Source organism: Lates calcarifer, linkage group LG18, assembly GCF_001640805.2.
Source record: "Lates calcarifer isolate ASB-BC8 linkage group LG18, TLL_Latcal_v3, whole genome shotgun sequence".
Classification (NCBI taxonomy): Eukaryota; Metazoa; Chordata; class Actinopteri; family Centropomidae; genus Lates; species Lates calcarifer.
In genome coordinates, this window is record NC_066850.1 from 9,253,339 (window position 1) to 9,271,659 (window position 18,321).

The 18,321-nt window shown below is 40.1% G+C and overlaps 1 long non-coding RNA gene across 1 annotated transcript in view; it reads right to left on the reverse strand.

The window, feature by feature from the left end:
* Positions 1 to 2,645: 2,645 nt before the first annotated feature.
* The window catches only part of LOC127143554 (uncharacterized), a 35,929-nt gene continuing 20,253 nt past the window's right edge, over positions 2,646 to 18,321 (reverse strand). The window contains exon 3 of the long non-coding RNA XR_007815095.1: positions 2,646 to 3,213. This is a non-coding gene — a long non-coding RNA (uncharacterized LOC127143554). The remainder of the gene's footprint in view (positions 3,214 to 18,321) is intronic.

The following is an 18,321-nucleotide window of genomic DNA, read 5'->3' on the forward strand; positions in this document are numbered from 1 at the left end:
TCGGTCTGCAATAACTGAGAGCTGCTCAACTTGTGATGCCTTCATGTGCTGTCTCTATGATCGGAATTGACGGGTTCGACATACACAAACGATCCAATAAAGTAATTAAAAATGTAGAAGTATTTAAATGATACCTTGAGTTGACACTGTGAGACTGATTGGTAAGAAAGAGCATGGAGGCCATTCATCAACTAACAAGCATAACAAATTAAATATTAACTTAAGAAAAAGATAAAATATAAAGTATTCACTGTTGAATTGACATGTCTTTGTATGTCAGTGATAAACGAGCAAATTACTGAAATTCATAGAAACATCTTATGACCAACGACTGACCATTTATCCATAAAATGTAGACTATTCAACAAACCTTTCTAATTAACTGCTTTCATCTGCAGGAATAACTTATTTTTAATAGATTATTTCTGCAGTTCTACCATTTTAAAGTGCCTTTTGACCTGTACTTCAGCAAATAAATGCGTCTGCTAAATGAATAATCAATTAATCAATACAAAATTACCGTGTACTTTAAGTCTTAGTTTTACTGCACCACGGATTATTCTGTGCAAATGATGTATTAAAATAATTATGCAAAAACTATTTTAGTGCCAAAGTGGTTTAAATGCATCAAAAAGACGGCGTTTGCAACTCCCGAGCTTCGAAGTGCACACCTTTACGAAGGGCACCTGAAGGCAACATCCTGCTCCAACCAACCCAACTGACCCGGATGTGAAGGCTGGAGGAGGAGAGGCAGGAGGAGGAGGAGAGAGGCAAGGCTTTTCCCAAATCCAGCTTTCCATGGAAAAAAAAGAAAAGAAGAGAGAGAGAGAGGCAGAGTAACGGTATTTCCACTGGCATGGCAGCAGAGCAGCAATAATAATTTTCATACCACAAATATGCCTCTTCTTTTTGACTTTTGCTTGCACACACTTCAAATGATAGAGTTAGTAAAAGTAGAAGTATATGCCAGTAAGACTGTATCAGACCATAACTGTATAACTTGTATTAGGTGCAGGCTTCAGAAGGTTAAATCAACTGACTCAACTAAAATTGCTTTTTTCCCCAGCTGTATTGTCATTCCTTTCCCCTTGAAAGTGGAACTGCATCAATTACATTCTATTTCTGGTTAGACAAGGACCTACAGAGGTCACTTAATACAAAGACTTTGTTGCTAGAGAAGCCTTTAACACATATCGTCGTTATTACTTCTTTTTAATCCTTAGGTAAACTTAACAAAAGATTTTATTTCCTTCAACACCCTCAAGGTCTTTGGTGTTTGTAGTGTTTGTATTTTATGAAACACTTTCAAGGGCGGCAAGTATTTCTCAGCTCCTTTGTAATGATATTTAGATTTCAAAGGCATGTTTTATTCCCTCTAACAGCATTTGTGATACACACGTTCAGTCAGTTAGTTGTAATAGTTTTGTCATGCGCCACAAGAAACGGCTCTATAAGGACAATCCCCCTGTGTTTATCTCAAACTAGAGGAAGGGGACATAAAGCAAATGGAGAATTGAGTGAGTATAATCCATCTTCAAACAAATGTCTGTTGTGGGTTTCTCCTTCATGAGGTCGACATCTTTAAAACTTCAAATCCGCTTTATGACAAAGCTTCTTGCAACATCTCTTCTCAAACTGTCACCGAGCTCATTTTCAGTAATGATAGTTTGCTGCTTTACTGCCATCATTGTATAGATATACAATGATAATAGCTGTTCTGTGTAGCTGAGTCATCTGCCATTGCAAGTTAATCCCTTTTCAGTCTTAAAACCATATTTTTCTCCTAACAAATGAAAGCTCCTGTAATGAGTTGAGATAAGTGCGCTTGTTTCCCCACACAGAGGGACTACTCTTTGTGTCTTCTCTTTTTCTATTGTCTCATTTATTCTGTTTCCAGAAACTCAGTAAGCAGTGCAATAGCCAGGATTTTAGAACTACTGAGGTCATGAGTCCATGTCGCTCCAATGTATCTGCATTCACATTACTCAGCTGACTGATCAGTGATATTGTCTGTTAGTTTTATTTCTCAATAAAAAGTCTAAATGCTGCTTTAAACCGTCTCCACGCAACCAGAAATAAGAATCTGGTGGAGAGATACTGGATCCCTTTACAGGCCTGGGTACTGAATACCAGTGCTCCTGAGTACTGACTGAAATCTATGGAAGCCCATTTCTGCCAAAGTGATGAAAAAAAAATCCCATAAGTCATATATAATGAGAGACTTTCTCAAAATAATGACTTACTATCTCAAAAATAGTCTCTCATTATTTTTAAATATACTGTTTTCAGACTCAGACACTAAGTCGAGAAAGTTTCTCATTAAAACAACTTAGAGGATATCTTTTTTTCATCACTTTGGCAAATATGGGCTTCCATACAATCACTTCATTCAACTGAGCATTGGAAACTGATGTATGTGCTGAAAGTTGTATCGAATGCTCAGGCAGGTTCTTAAGGTGTGGTCAGACAGAAAGCAAAGCAAATTTTTGCTGCGTTATTTACGCAGATTTAACCACTGAAAGTTTAGCAGCTTCCTATTCTGCAAAGTAAGGTATTATATAGGCACCAGTATCCCCAGTTTTTTTTTTTATTTTATTTTATTTTTATTGACAACACAAAAGAAGTCAAACTTAAAGGAACAATTTCACATTTTGGGAAGTTGTTTCATTTTCATGATTGCTGAGAGTTGGAAAAGGAGATTGATACCACTCTCATGTCTGCACCATAAACATGAAGCTGAACAGAGCCAAGCAGTTTCCCCTCATTTCCAGTATTTATTCTTCATGTAGCTCACTGTAACTTCATATTAAGCATATTTGATGTAAAAATATAAATAACCACCAGTTTAAGTTTTTAATTCTAAAATTTAATTGTAGAAGTTGCCCTAGGTTTCTAAAAATCCCCAGATTCCCAGAAAAAATACCAACGACATGACTTCAGTTTCCTCAGTGGCAGCTAGGCGCCTGCTTGTGAACAGATGCAACTGTCTCAGTCTGTTGGACTTTTATGTGCCTTAAAACAAAGGAAGAACAATCGGATATCAAGAGGACAGAGTTACAAGATGAGGAACAACTTCAGCGCTGCGTTGCAATCAATTTCTCCTCAAAACAATTTTGCTCTCCTTTGAGTCGTGGTGACAACGCTACAGACAATGCATTATTTTCTCCTCCGCGGGATTTGGAGAAGTGCCTGTGCATTCCAGAGGTGGGAACTCTGCAGAGAGAAAATTAATAAAGAGAAAGAAAGAGAAAGAGAAGGGGAGTATTTTAACAAGGGCAGGAATTCTGGAGGCAGTGTTTGAACAAGGAGAGGAATGCTCTGCGCGTGGCAGAATGAGTGCTGGGGAGGAGGAGAAAATATCAACAGTTCAGGGAATGAAAGGGCTGGAAAAACAGTGTGGGATTAAACTGTGTAAAATATGCTGGGTTGGCTCGGGCCTGGCACAATGAGCCCATAAGTGTGGGATGATGAGAATTCATTTTGCAACTATTAAACATAATGTATATGTTATAGAGAACAACACTTTGAAAATTCTTTTTCATATAACTGTCATTTTTCTTGGAGATGTGGCACACAGTACACACACACACAGCAGCTTCCGCTCCTTTCTGCAGTTTTCATATTGCAGGAAATCACTCCGTTCAGCCATCAGTCACATCTACACAACCAGATGGGAGTTCATTGGCTCAGCCAGTGATGCTGCCCCTGGGATTGCCACACTACTCTGCTACATGATGTAATGGTTATGACAGGCCTCATTGCAGGATAATTAAAGCTGGTCAGGAATAAAGGGAAATTGCCTGATGATGGCTCCCACTGCCAATGAAAGAGGAAGTTATTATCCACTTTGTTTGAGCGAACGCTGCCATTCCATCTCCAGCAGAGTCATTGTTGGCGGCGAGGCTGCTTGTTTACATTGTCACATTTGGTACAGGGTTGAACGATTGAACAGAGGCTGCTCTTTCCAAGCCGTCGGTGTGGTCTGTTCGCCTTATTTAGTCCGATTCAATCTGAGGCATGTGACCCGTTTACTTTGCTGCCATCTGCTCGACCTTGCAGCTCAGGAAAGGTCCAGTCCGTCACTCTAGCCTCCACTACTGCTTGACCCCCAGGGATGAAAAGGTGCCAGGAGATGCACAACTCAACCTGATATACTGCCAACCTCATCTCTGCCTATGCTGAAACTGGCAGAGAAAAGCAGAGAAGCTGTGGGATGCTGTACAGTGTGAGAAAGGATGGAGGCAAAAGAAAGTATGTGGCAAAGAACCTATCCATTCATGCACTATCCATTCAGTCTTGGGTTGTTTTTCACGGATTGGGTTGGGCCATTTAGTTCCAATCAAGCTGAAATCTTAAAGAATAAGTCTGGTATTTTTGAAACTGGGTCTTACTTTCCTCTGTTTTGGGGTAAATGATTGATAGTTATGGACATTTTTGAAATTGGAGCAGTATTAGGCAAGAAAGGCAAACCAAGCAACCGTCAACAGCTACCGCAGTGTAATCCAATGGGCAAGTGTCCATGTCAAAGTAGGGCCACTGAAGTGCTTGTTTTCACCACTGATTGGATCAGATTGTTATAATAAGTGTCTGACAACATCATGGAGAGAGTTAATACATTATTATTAAATAGTAAGATCCTTCTTGTTTAACCAGAACCATCATTATATATCACTACCAGACTCCATTGACAAAAACAGTAATTTTACCTCTCAGAACACAGCAGCTGCTGGAATACCGCTGCCTTGATCAATTAGTTACTTTGTGCCATCCTTTAATGCTACAGCATGATATTTTACATAGTCTTTTGCTTGGTTTTTACACTGTTTAACAAAAATAAAAGCCCCAGAAAAAGGTCTCCGGTCACTATTTTTTAAAATCTGCACAGTATGAGCACCCTGTATTATGACACAATGGGTAGTAGTATACATACTGTACACTGGCTACTGGTGGGACAACAGTGACTCATTAATTTATATCATCTGTGAAGTTACAATACAGGCTGTGGCCTCGTGTGCAGTTCCTCTGCAGGGCTCCCTGCTGATATCTGTCCACTGATGAATTAGTCTCTGTGTGCCTAATAGCACCACCAGTAAATCACAGAACCTCAGGGTGAAATTCTGGGCTCCTATCTACCAAGTTTGATTTGATTGCCCTCTGTGTGATTACTGTGGTGTTTTAGCTTCAGTTGTGACCACTGTTATGATTGTCTCCTCTCTGTTCTGCTTCCTGATTGTTAATTCATGTCCTCTCTTGGCTTTCACACGGGATGATTCTCGTGTAGTTTGGCTCCCAGCAGACCACCACTTCACAAGTCCCGGTCTCTTCACCAACACATCCAACATCCCCCACCTTGTCCTCCCTCCCTCCATTCCTCATGTCCTATCAGCTCAGACAGATAAGTACCTTTTCCCACGCCAAGGGCTTTTAACTGCCTCGAAGAGTCCCAGTGCTCAGCCCCTGGAAAAAAAAACTGCTCTATTCTGCTCTCACTGGGGGGAAAGTTACATTCACGCTATCACAGTCAGTCATCTGTCTTCACCAGTTGGTCTTCACAGCGTCAATCATCCATCAGAGGGGGAGCAATGACACTATTGCCACGCAATCAACAGCATGACAGCTTGATGGACTTCCACAAGCCGCCTCTCATATCCCATCACAAAGCATATCTGACAAACCAGCAGAGACAGGTCATCAAACTAGAAGATAGCAGCTTTCAGTCTGTGAGAGATTATGTCTAATATTTTCAGGAATAAAATTGGTTAGATCATTTTGTGCTGATAAAAATGCCTATTTACCTTCTCATAAATTTGGTGAATTTGTTAAATAACAAGGGATTTATTTGTTTTATTTGTATGTTGTATTTTGGGTTGATGGATGAATGGGAGAATAAACCAGATGGTAAGTTTGTGAGATGTTTACTGTTGAATTTCGAACGCAGGAATATGCTGTATCTCACTCTTTATGGCTCAATAAAACCACACAGGTATTAATCTGCATTCATACAAAGAGACTGCTATTTGTGCAGATTTTACTATAGCAAAACATTACAGGACAGTACAGTAATTTATTCATTTTTAGTCTTAATTTGTTTCTTAGATGATTGAGCAATCAACAAGTGCCTTGTTACAGATGTCTGGCTCATTAAAAACTGTGAAAATTACAAAAATCCTCCAGTTTCATATCATAAAAATGTTCTGATTGAGAACCACACCACCTGCTCTCAAAATACACATTTTTCTCTCTGCAGCAGAATCACAACATCTTTGAAGTTCAACATGTGAAGCTTCTGGTTGTATTCACTAAAGCATTAGTTATTCTGCTCTTTACCTTATCCAATCCACACATACATTTATACATAAGGTTCCTTATCACTGTCTGACATGTGGGCACATTTATGCTGTCAGATGTATGACCAGCATTATAAAAACTTGCACACAAGAATATACTCATGGCATGAATAACAGTGACGCTTGTCTGCCAACCACTTCATATACCTGCATCATATGAGCAGCATGCAGGACTCACTAAAGAGTCAGAGCCTCACATTAGTTGTGATAAAAGCTCAAATGACGAGTTAGCTGAAATTAACCCCTCTGTGAGGTCTTTGTCATGTGTTTTGGCCCTGCCCTTCATCAGCTGACTTTTTGTAAATATTTTATTCTTTCTGTTTAATCAACACTACTTTCTCCTTCATCTATTAACTGCAATATTTGGGATACCGCCACCATTTTAAAGGTGCTATATGTAAGTTTTTGCTATCATAACATAGCCAACATTAGCATTAACAGCTGTTTACTTAACAGTCTAAAATAAATATTACAAATTCAGCATCAATCTTCAGTCCTTTACTCGCCAAGAGAGCTGTCTCCACCTGTGGAAAGCAATGGTAATGTTAACTCTTGTTTTGCTTCTATTTCTATCACTTCTTTTCTTCTACTGAAGTTAGCATACTAACCAGCTAGCCATGGCCAGGCCCATCTCGTAAAACCACTTTGCAATAGTGAGTCACCGTAGTGTCCAATCTCAGTCCAACATGAGAGGATGAAAAAGTAGCACTCAGAGTGTATTCTAACCTCTTGTCTTGTAAACGCAACAATGGCTGAAACTGTTGGTGAATAAGCAACTTTAATGTCTCTTTAATGGATCTAGAAATAATTCTGTACAGCTTGCAAGTGATTTGGAAGGAACTGGAAGTCCAGTGTTTTCACTACAAGAATTAGATACACATTGCAAGGATGGGTTGATAAATATCATAACACATTTCTTTCTCATGTAAAATTACTGAAGCAACTGACAGCACATTAGCCTGACATGACTGAGATTTATTCAGGATACTCTGAGCTGACTGAAGCTGTTTCTTATAAATAACAGTGAATGGTGAAGGAAAATTCTGTCTATGTTGACAAAATGAATAAATATATTGATAACATATATGAATTAAAGATAGATGAGAGATAGAGTAGAGGTAATTGTCCACCCTGCCTTCTCCGAGCACTGACATGAACAGAGTCACGCAGCACTTCTCTAACTCCCTCCTGGATTCTAAGTAGATATTCAGGTACATCTCTCACTCTCATTTTATGACAAACCTTTTCATGGTTGATTTGTTGGAGAGCCCTAGAGGCATTTAAAAACTTCTGAGTGGAATTATGATAAATGGCAAAGATTACAGGAATAATTTATATGTCTGTACCATGCTTATCATTTGTGAAGATAAACAATTTTAACCTGCCTGGAAAATACACAAGCTAGGACTGTGTGGTTATTCATTTTATCAGTTTTGTCTTTTATGACAGGAACTAACAGCACTCTCCTTTCTCTTGTTTCTTTGCAGTTACATCCTAACTTAATGAATAATTATCACACAATCAAATTGAGAAGTGGGAGAAGTTATGTAGGATGACCCTGAAAGCCCCATTCATTTTTGACATAGACAATGTTATGTGACTCACAGTTGGAGCACTTCTATAGCTGTCATTCTGTCCTAAATGAACAATGGCATTAGAAAATGTTTGCTTGTTTGCAGAAAGTCAAAGGTACAAGTCTGTGTACATAAAAACATAAGAGAGAGAAATTAACTATGTCTGCCAACGTGCATTTTCGCTTATTCAGTCACTGAGCTTGAATTTCTGTTACATGCCTTGCAGACCATAGGTGGAAGTTAAAGATTGTGGTACTGAGAAAACAGACAACACACTTTACACGCAGTTGCAAGCTCTTGTTACAGCTGTCGAAGGAATGTCCTAAAAAAAAAAGTTGAAAATCATGTTTTATTAATCAGGCATAGTGCTCTCTCTACTAACACAAACATCATAATCTCATGATAAAATAATACAAAACTATTTTTGTAAACCACAATAGTCAAATGAAACCTCTTTCTTGGAACCCAGCATAGATCTTCATCTCTTCATCATGGAGTCAGTCCAGGATAACATGGCGAGACAGAAGACAGTGAGACAGCCTGAAGAACTGTCATGTTCTCCAAGATGCTTGGAAAAACCTGTCTGCCAAGTACCTTGAAAAACTATGTGCAAGTTCTGTTCTAAAGGCAACGGGTGGCACGATAAAATAAAAACTATTCATGGCATTATTTTTGAAAGAATCCTCACTCTATGTGTAGTGCCTCAAAGACTTTCACCATACAATATACAACTCTTATTTAACAGACAGACTTGACTGTGGGTGTTTCATCACAGTCTTGCATAATCCCAATTTAAGTCAGGCAACCAGCAGCATTCTTTAATCCACCATGCAAACACCAGAGAAGCACAATTTAAGACTTTAAATACCCTTACAACTGCTGAGACAGGGGCATCCAAAGTTCATGCGGGGGGGGTGTAAGAGGTCAGGTGTCGCTTGCAGACAGCAGCACCGACGACACCGACTGGCACCTCTGTGAGGGAAAGAGGATTACGAGAGCAAAGTTGATCTTCACGTTTGGAAAATGGCAACAGAGCAAGGTTGAAGAGGTTAGCGGTGCTCTCAGTATCCTTTGAATTAATATTCAGACCTTGCAGCTACACAAGCTAGTGCCCCCTCGTCCTCCCTAGACCCTGTTTGTCCAGAGTGAAGGAGTTTGTGTTTAAAGACAAATCTCCTCGCCTCCTGCTAATGGACTCTCTGAGCCTCGGTCTGCCTCTGAATGACTGGGCGACCCCCAGGCGAGCTTTTCCCAGAGGCCTTTTCGGTATTCTGTTCACAAAGCCCTGTCTAAAGACCCCCATTGATCAGCGGCTCCTTAAGATCCTGTCCTCTCGTTCAGTGAGGAGCAACTGTTACATCACTGTCACAGAAAATGGATAAATGGCCATCTGATTTATGAGGGACTGGCTGGCTCTTCCTCATCTTAAAAATGTATGTCTTTATATATTATATTTTATGTCTAGCTGCAAAACAAAAGTTAAGAAACTATTTGTTCTTTTAGGAAAAGCACAGGTGTTACTAACATTTCTGTTGGCTTAGTATCCCAGGAAACCATGACAGTGCAACAGCCAGGATTCACAATACCATGACCCTGAAACTGAAGCAGCTAAGTGGAATTCAGCCGTCAACCGAGCTTTTCTTTCTGTGACAAAATGTGCAGCGTTTTCACATCCTTGTATTATTATTTTATGTAGAATGAATTCATCAAATGATTTTCTACTAAATTTTCCAGCACAGAATGCCACAGCACTAGGCATCACCATATATTCTGAAGACCTCTGCTGCTGAACTCACCTGAAGGTTATGCTCTCTACAAAAATGAGAACTTCCACCTCTGATATCAACTGAGGCCCGCACATCCCCCTTTGACTAACTACCATGGCCTACAAAACTCAAAACCACATCCTCTCCAAACCTGCCACATTAATCAAATGCCTTATTTTTATTCATCACTCTGCTCCCATTCTCCCTCAAGCCTTTTTGACAAGGTAGCACCTTTCTCCCTGCACTTCACTGTAGTACGCACCCTCTCTGTCATGCAGATGCAGCCCACAACTTAATTATTCACCCCCAATCTATCCGTTAACAGCAGCCTACACTGCAAGTCACTCACCCCCAGTCAATAAATATTCTCTTTGCTAAGATTAGAAGATTTTGCATGACCTAGATATTAAATCAAGTTATTGTTCCAGCTCTGTCATGCTTTATTTTCTCTGACAGTGAAGGGAAAGGAGAGAGAGAAAAAGAGAGAGAGGGTGAGGCGGAGGGATGCTGACTTAAACGAATGATTCAGTTCAACAGTGACCCCTGCTGTAGAGCGCAGACTGGTTTTTCTTCCCTCGGGGCAGACAGCTTTGAGGGCACCTCAGTTCAGAAAGGCGAGCTGAGTTTGTCTTCAAAGTGGCTCCTTCTCCATGCTCAAATACTCAGAGAGGTTTGTAAAGCACAAACTGCATCTAATCCCCTGTGTGTGACTGCTCATCTGCAAGTGTCCACACTCATCTATGGAGTCCAGGGAGCGCCGCTGAAATAATTTCAGGATTTTTAAATGTTTAACTTACTCAAGACAGGAAAAGATAAAGAGCACATGACGAGAGAATATCTTTGCACGCAGGAAACTGGAGGTGCTGTCAAATGCAAAATTAACATGCAAACATTACTTATTATTTTGCTAACCGTTTTAATGTATTTAAGCTTTTCATCGGTTGTAACTTTTTATGTACTTGATGATTTACTGAGTAAATTTCTTCTCTTTACCTGTATCTCAGTCTCCCTAGGTGGATTGAGTTCATCCACTAACAAAGACCATGACTTTAAATGTCACTTTTTTAAAATATTCCTATTCCATCTTATAAGACATTTGTCTTTTTCTTTACTAACATTTAGAGTTTCCATTTTGTGATTCCTTTCATTTCAAGACAGCGTTACTTGATGTAAAAATGTGTTAGCTGTGTGCCAGCTAAAAGCTAAATGAGGCCTTATCTAAAGATCAGCAGCAGCTCTGATTGGCCAGTTGTTATATATTGTGCACAAGGTCAACAACTGACAAAAATATTAATAATTAGCAAATTTAATTATCTTTGTCTCATGTTTACCATTACTTTGTAATGTAGTTTTTAAATTCATAATGTAAGGATACAGATGCAATGAATCTATTTATAGAGAGAGATTTTTTAAAACGTTTTGACTTAATAATAATTAGAATTTAACAAGATTTATTTGAGTGGCACACCAGAGATTCCATAGACCATAACGCGCTGTATTATCTAGTGTATGTTGGTGTGGTCACCTCCAGACTATGTCAAGAATGAAGTGTGGCCCAAAACTCACTCATCCAGGACACGTAATCCAGCCCTAATCCTAACCTCTACCATTTCTTTGAGTGACAGATGTAATCATTGTCCAAGGTTAGTAGACTGTTTTTGGGAGGTGGAGTGCTGGGGCTGTAGCAGCTATCCATGGCATGCCAGTGAGGCCAGTTCCCCTCTAGTCTCACCTAAGTCCAAGTCTATACAGCTGCCAGCCTTGTCAATGCTAGCAGCATGCTTTATGCTTCAGTGTTGCAGGGAAGAGTAATCACTGGTTCTGCAGCAGCTGTGAAGATTTAGCAGTCCTTTTACCTTCAGCCCAAACCGTCACTCACTCAGAATAGAGCAGCTGCCTGGAGGCTGCCAGTGGAAGTATACATCATCCACCGATCATATCCTCCTCCTGCTGCTAACCACTGTTATGCCTTATGAATCCATGTGTCAGAGGGAAATATTCATGAAAGGCAATTAAAATAACTAAAAGATCCATTGACCATAAACACAGGAGGTGACAAGATTACCATCTTGATTAATATTTATCACAAAGAATGGCAAGATCAAAGGGTTTTCCATTGCTAAGGCACAGGTAGAAGTGCTCTCACAGAGCTGAATGAATGCCAAAAAAAAAAAAAAAAAAAACACATCATGGTGTTTGCTTAGTGATGAATTTGTTAAATGATAAGGATGTTGGTTTAAACAGACGCTGGTGGAGTTGTGGGTAGAGATGGCTGCAGGTGGAGGAGGAAGGGTTGAAATGTGCAAGGGAGATTTGACTAATGCCTGCAGGCTCCAGTATATTTAGGAATAAAGCCCTAAAGCTGAAGAAGATTTTCTAAAGGCTATGTGAGACAGATAAAACAGAGCAAACTGTGTTCAAAGTACTTTACTCCAAGTAATGTGGACTCGTCCCCAGAACTCCTCAGATGACAATGATTTAAGGATTGCTAAAGCACAGAAACTTGAAAAATGCTTATTTTGTTCAAAGATGCATAATCACTGTGGTGTGGTAACAGTTTTCCATCATCACAGAGTCAGGGTGTAAGTTTTGTTGGAAAATAACAGTGAAGTAAAAAGCTGAAACTATGCAAATAGCTATTTTCTGCATTTATGTACAACTATATTAATCAAGCAAATAACTCATTATGATAGGACTACTAACATAGAAATTCAGTGTATTATCACAACTTGAAATCTCATTTAGTTTCATTCAGTTCAAGACCAGCTGGCAAAAATGTTCTTCTCCCTTCCTGAGTTATAACTGTGCCCTTGTTTTAGACTTGAGCATCAACTACCAAAAAGCAACTTAATTAAAGGGGCACTAAACCAATTTTACACGAGGTTCAGTTTACTTGTCATCGAAGAGCTGTATGTCCTCTTTAGCTCTGGAGGGAGCTTTCAAAAGATTGAAAACATAACCCCTAATGAGGTCATCAGGGTTATCTCAGTTTCTGCTTGGAGGCTAAAAATTCATTATTGAAAGCCTGGGTTGCAACTGGACACACTGGAGACAAACAGTCAATATCTCAGTCTCTGTTTTATCAATTTTTACTATTCTTTTTCTTAAATTTCTCTCTCTTCGCACTCCTCTCACAACATCCACATGTGCCTATTACTTCTCTTCTGAGAGTAGAACACATGAATGTACCATTGTTTAGCCTTTTACCTTATGTTATCAGATCTATGTTAGCAGAGTTTTCACATCACACTGGGCATTCACTTACATTACACTGCGACAGTAAACTAGTTTCTCATCTTTCAACTTGTAAAATACAGTTCAGGTTTTACAGCAAGCGTAAACACTGAAAGTAAATCAGCAGTGGTTAAGTAGTGTCTTTTTGAGAATAAAAGTGCAAATAAAATTTAAATTGAATGTAAGTAACCTTTCACAGAGTGTATTTGATTTTTGTTTATGGTAGTGCTTTTAAACCAGCACTACTACATCACCAGCTGTAGGTGAAACAACGACAGTGTGTTAAATGAGTTTAGGAACTGGCAGAGACAGGAAATGGAGTGAGACAGATGTCAGACTTTTACAAAGTCCATTAAAAGTATCATTAAATTTGCATATGACCCGGGACGGAAGGTTGTTAAAAGCTTAGCAGATAATTTGAACATTCGATAGAGTTGAACCCCAGTGTTTTCATTCAAGGCTAAACTCTGCCATCAGCATTCAGACAGGATGAGTTATAGCCTTGTCTTGCCCGAGCCTTGAGTGTCAACTGAATTAAAATTCTGCTCAGGACGGGGGACATATAACAGGAGAAACTTTTCCTGCAGGGTAGGAAGGAAGGAAAACTTAAAAACAAAGATGTGGGCACTGGGGACCTGTTAGAGGCAAACAATGCAGGCCCTTGCAGTAGGTTTTAGATGATTTACTGTGACACCAGTGGGTGGGAAATGGCATCAGGGATCAGGGGTGAGGATTTGCAGGTGATACACTGGGCAGGGAAGATGGTATAAAGCTAGGTGAAGTGAGGACAGAGCCAATAAGGTTCCTACAAGGGCCCTCATTACTTCAGTGCCATCACCCTCCTAAAATGGGCTCCTGTGCTGACTGTCTGAATCCTCTCTTATCCAGTCGAGCTGATATGTGAGTGAGAGAGAGCAGATAGCCTCCCTGTGCTCTCCATCTGGCTGCCGACACACACTTTATGTTTACCAATGAGCCCGCAGAGGAGATGGCGTCATTCAGGGCGACAGGTAAGGGTGATGTGCACCCGCAAGGCTGTCAGTTCGTGTCTGTTTTCCCGGTTTCACCTCCATGAACTGAGAGAAGGAGAATTGGGATGGGACCTAGAAGTTCCCCTTAAAGTTGTTACGAGCAATGACTGCTCCTGTTGTACCTGACCTGTCTTGTTAGTGTGGTTTCTTGAGCAGCTTTGGCAGCTGTGCTGTTATTTATTGTGTTGCTGATGCTCCCACATCTGGATCAACAGATGATGAGGGGCATAGCTCCTTTTGCTTATTTCTGTGCAGATGTTGTTCTTCTGGCTAATGTGAGTTGCTTCAAAAAGTGCATTGCTCTTTTTTCTAAACACAGGACATCTAATCTAATCTCATACATGCTGCCTCTACTGCTACATTTACTTATGCTACTGCCAGTGCTACTACTACAAGTCCTTTGTTTACTTTAAAGAAAGCCACTTAAAGTGGCTATAATTACCCTTCATATAAACAATGAATCACATGACTGATTGTATTTGAAAGGAGTCATTTGCAGTGGTGAATTATCACCCCACTCTCCAGTTATCCTTCAGTCTACAAGCAGCAACATGAGTATTAGCTATGGCTACATAGCCAACTTCAGCATTAACAGACTCAATGCCAGTTCCCAGCAGTGGAAAACAACACCAATGTTAACTGTTGGTTTACTTCTATAACTTATTTTCTTCTACTGAGGTTAGCACGCTAACCAGCTAGGCATGGCCCATCCCATTTCAGAATATCAACATCAGTGAATGAAGAGATATGATAAATGAAAGTCCAATATTTATTCTCCTGTTTAATTTTCACCAATATCTGAGGAAAATATCTGGCTCTTGAGCTGCTAGGTGTTCACCAGACATCCTTCATCAGCGAGAAATTCGCTAACTTGTGTGCTGTGTGGTGCTAAGCAGGTAGCCTATACCTGTTATTTCATAGCGATTATGACCATGGAACAATTTGTACATCTATTATTAGATTTTATTTATTAGGTTATTAGAGTTAACTGTTGTTGTTTTTCGTGTTTTTCTCTGAAAACAGCAACCTGCTGCAGATGGAAATGGTATCAATGAGACAGAGCCATGCAGTAAATGTGGACAGTTACACCACAACAATAATCTAAAAGAAGCTATAAAGCTATAAAGAGCTGTAGAGATGCGTAATCCTCTGTTGGTTCGTCACTGACAAGTGACCCGTTTCAGATTAAATATGGTCATTTGATTCAGTGTTAATATAGACATTATTGATTCATACAGCTTGAATTGAATATCAGTTATCCTTAAAAGTACATCCATATTGATACTGAAAACAGTAGAGGAACAAGAATCATTTCCATTCATTTTGAATTCAGGCTCATTTCACCTGAGCTAACCTGACAGCCAGCAGCTCATATCCTTGGCTCTGCCAGGCGCCACAGCACTGATTACACTCTGATCCAGCTCATAACCACCCAGCCTAATTCCAGGAGCTCAGATATGACACCTTAGGGGGTCTTTGTGTCTTATCTCAATGCGGGGTCCAACCATTTAGTGACACAGAACCGAATTGTTCTGTGGAATAAAAGAAAAGAATTATGGGCTAAATGGCGGAGATCCAGCGAACAACGGTGCCTCTTATCAGAGCGACGCAGGGCACTGGAGGTTTTACCTCAGCTGAGGGTGAAATACAATTGGGAAGGGAACAAACACAGATGTTGGTTTGTCTGTTATGTCAAAATTCATTTCAGAGGAAAAGGCAAATAGAAATTGAAATTCTGTATATTGATCCAGGACATTGTTTTGGTGAAATATGTAAAAAAAAAAAAAAAAAAAAAAGCTTCCTTTTATATGTATTTAAATATGCTTCATAAAAGCTCTCTCTTTCTGTGTCGCTCTTATTTGCAATGAGTCAGTCTCTATAAAAGAATAGCAATCATACAGTAGTCTCAGCTATGAGAGAAATGTCCCCTCCTAATACCATGCCGACAGATTGCTTTCTGCACCAGTAACGATGGTCCCTCAAAGCCCGACTGCTAATTCTGTCAGACGTCACACACTTTTGGAGACACTAACACCCCCCGCCCCCCTGCTCCCCGCTCCCCTCAGCTGCCTCAAAAAGACATGAAAAGCCTCATAGTCTGACAGTCGAGCTGCAACTGATGCCTGTCAGCATGGTAGGCAGCAAAAGCCACGCACGCTCCTCGTCACACCATGGGAGCACGAGAGCGTGGTTGGATGTTGACGTCTCATATCACACAGCACACTTCCAACTGACTCTGAGAGTAATAAGTGAGACTTAATTCAGTTAAACGTGTGATTTTGTTGAAATATAAACAGAGAAAAAATAAGTCTGACACTAGAACAGCCAAACTTTCATCTCACTGTCAGTGTTTATTTTGCCTTTTTATTCCACTGACAGTGAAAATCTGAACACCTTTCAACTTTAAAGGGTTTGTGTCATCTGCTAAGTCAGAAAACAACTCTGAGTATATGTCACATTATTCATGTAAAAAGTAAATACCCTTTATAGTTTAATTTATGTCACAAACATGAATTACTGATCATGGGAAAAGTCATAGGGCCATTCTGATTATCAGTAATGAAATGAATGAATGCCTGTGCACACAAGGTAAGGCTAACTTGATGTTAAGGTACACGTGAAGTGCAACCATAATGGCAGGGGTACATTTGACCTTCAGAATAAAATAAGTATGACGACACTTTATTCTTTTGAAAGGACACCATTATGGAAAAGGCTATAATGCTGTGGGGTTCATTTAAACTACGTGTTTACAGTCAAATGCCCACAAAAAAACCTAAAAATAATCTGTCTGTAACTGTGTTATTATATATAATTGGGACCACAGAGTTAATTGTGTAGCTACACAGAGTACAGAAAGTAATTTAGTACAGAGTAAGTAGAGGGTGCGTGTTCTCCCCCATGGCACTCAATGCAAGAAACAGATGAGAGGGATTTTGGATGGATTATGAACATTAGCACCCCTCCTACTTCCACCCCCACCCCACCCTGGTGGGGCCTTGTTATTAGTTGGCTGAACAAATCATTATGAAAATGTCTTTGTCTGACTGTGTGCTGTGCAGAATTGCATCTCTTATCAAATAACAACTAGAAATATGACTTTGGAATGAATGAATGAATTTGGATCCAGAGAGTAAGACAAATGGAGGTTGAAAACGCATCACTAACATGTACAGTATCACACGCATGCACAACTATGTCCTCTTACCCTGCTTGCTGTCGTTTGGTCATTTAAGGAGGAGCAGTGTGGCAAAGCCACAATAAAACTGCGCTTCTCTCATTACAGCCTTACTTTCTGAAGTGACCTACTTGCAGAGAAAAAGCTGTCAGGAGATGTAAAAACGCATGAATGACATCTCGTGTGAGATTGGAGATGGAATAGAAGCAGCAAGATCAAATTTTCCTCTCTCATCTGTCAGAGAGTATAAAGGTATACTGGCTCATGTATTGTATATATTTTCAGTGTGAATTTATACTTTGTTCCAGCTGCTCCCCACAACCTGTTAACTCCTCTCGCTATCTTTCTTTTCTCTTTCCCCAGAGGGTGAACTCTAGCTTCTAAAATCTGCTTTATTGATCTAATTTTTGTGAGTGCTGCTCCTGTCATTGACAGATGAAACTCTGTGAGATATCACAACTCACAATACACCTCTCTCCGAACCACACCAAACTCAGATAGATGGCGGTCACTAGTTCTTCTTTCTCAGGAGTTTGCCGGAGTTTAATTTGCACCAACAGTGTCATTGCAGCAGAGCAGCTTGTTGAGCAAACATGATGAATAATTGAATTGGGTCTGGACAAACACGGCTCATGATTAAAAACAGACTACGACAACATTAAGAGCTCGACAAACACAAATCAGCAGTCATGGTGGAGAACGCAGGAGCACAGGCGGACAGACAGGAAATCGGTGGGGTCCAGCAATCGTGCCTTGGGGGAAAACTCACATGGCCAAAAAGATTTGAAATGGAATAAAAAGAATTAAGCATAGGACCTGTATCGGTAGCTAATAGAGGTGAGCTCCCTTGCTGTTTGTTGTGAGTGGTGTGGGACAGTCTGGCTCTTCTGTTGCAATGGCTTTCACTTTTACTTCAGAGTGTAGAGCAGGAATACCAATGAGAAATTCATAACTAGGACAGCAGCCAAAACAAGCTCTCAAAGCCTCCTTTCTAGATGGGCTCTGATGTCCCTGCTCAGCGCTGTAATAAGGAGCTGGAATTAAGTATTGAGGCTGAGAGAAATAAGTTTGCAGCGCAGGAACGCCTCTATACATTTCTCTCTCCGCTTGTAGGTAGGGGGTTAAGTGGGTATATTAGGCAAAGATCAAAAAGATGATTATGATTTGCTGTGAAGTTGCACTTGAGTCTAA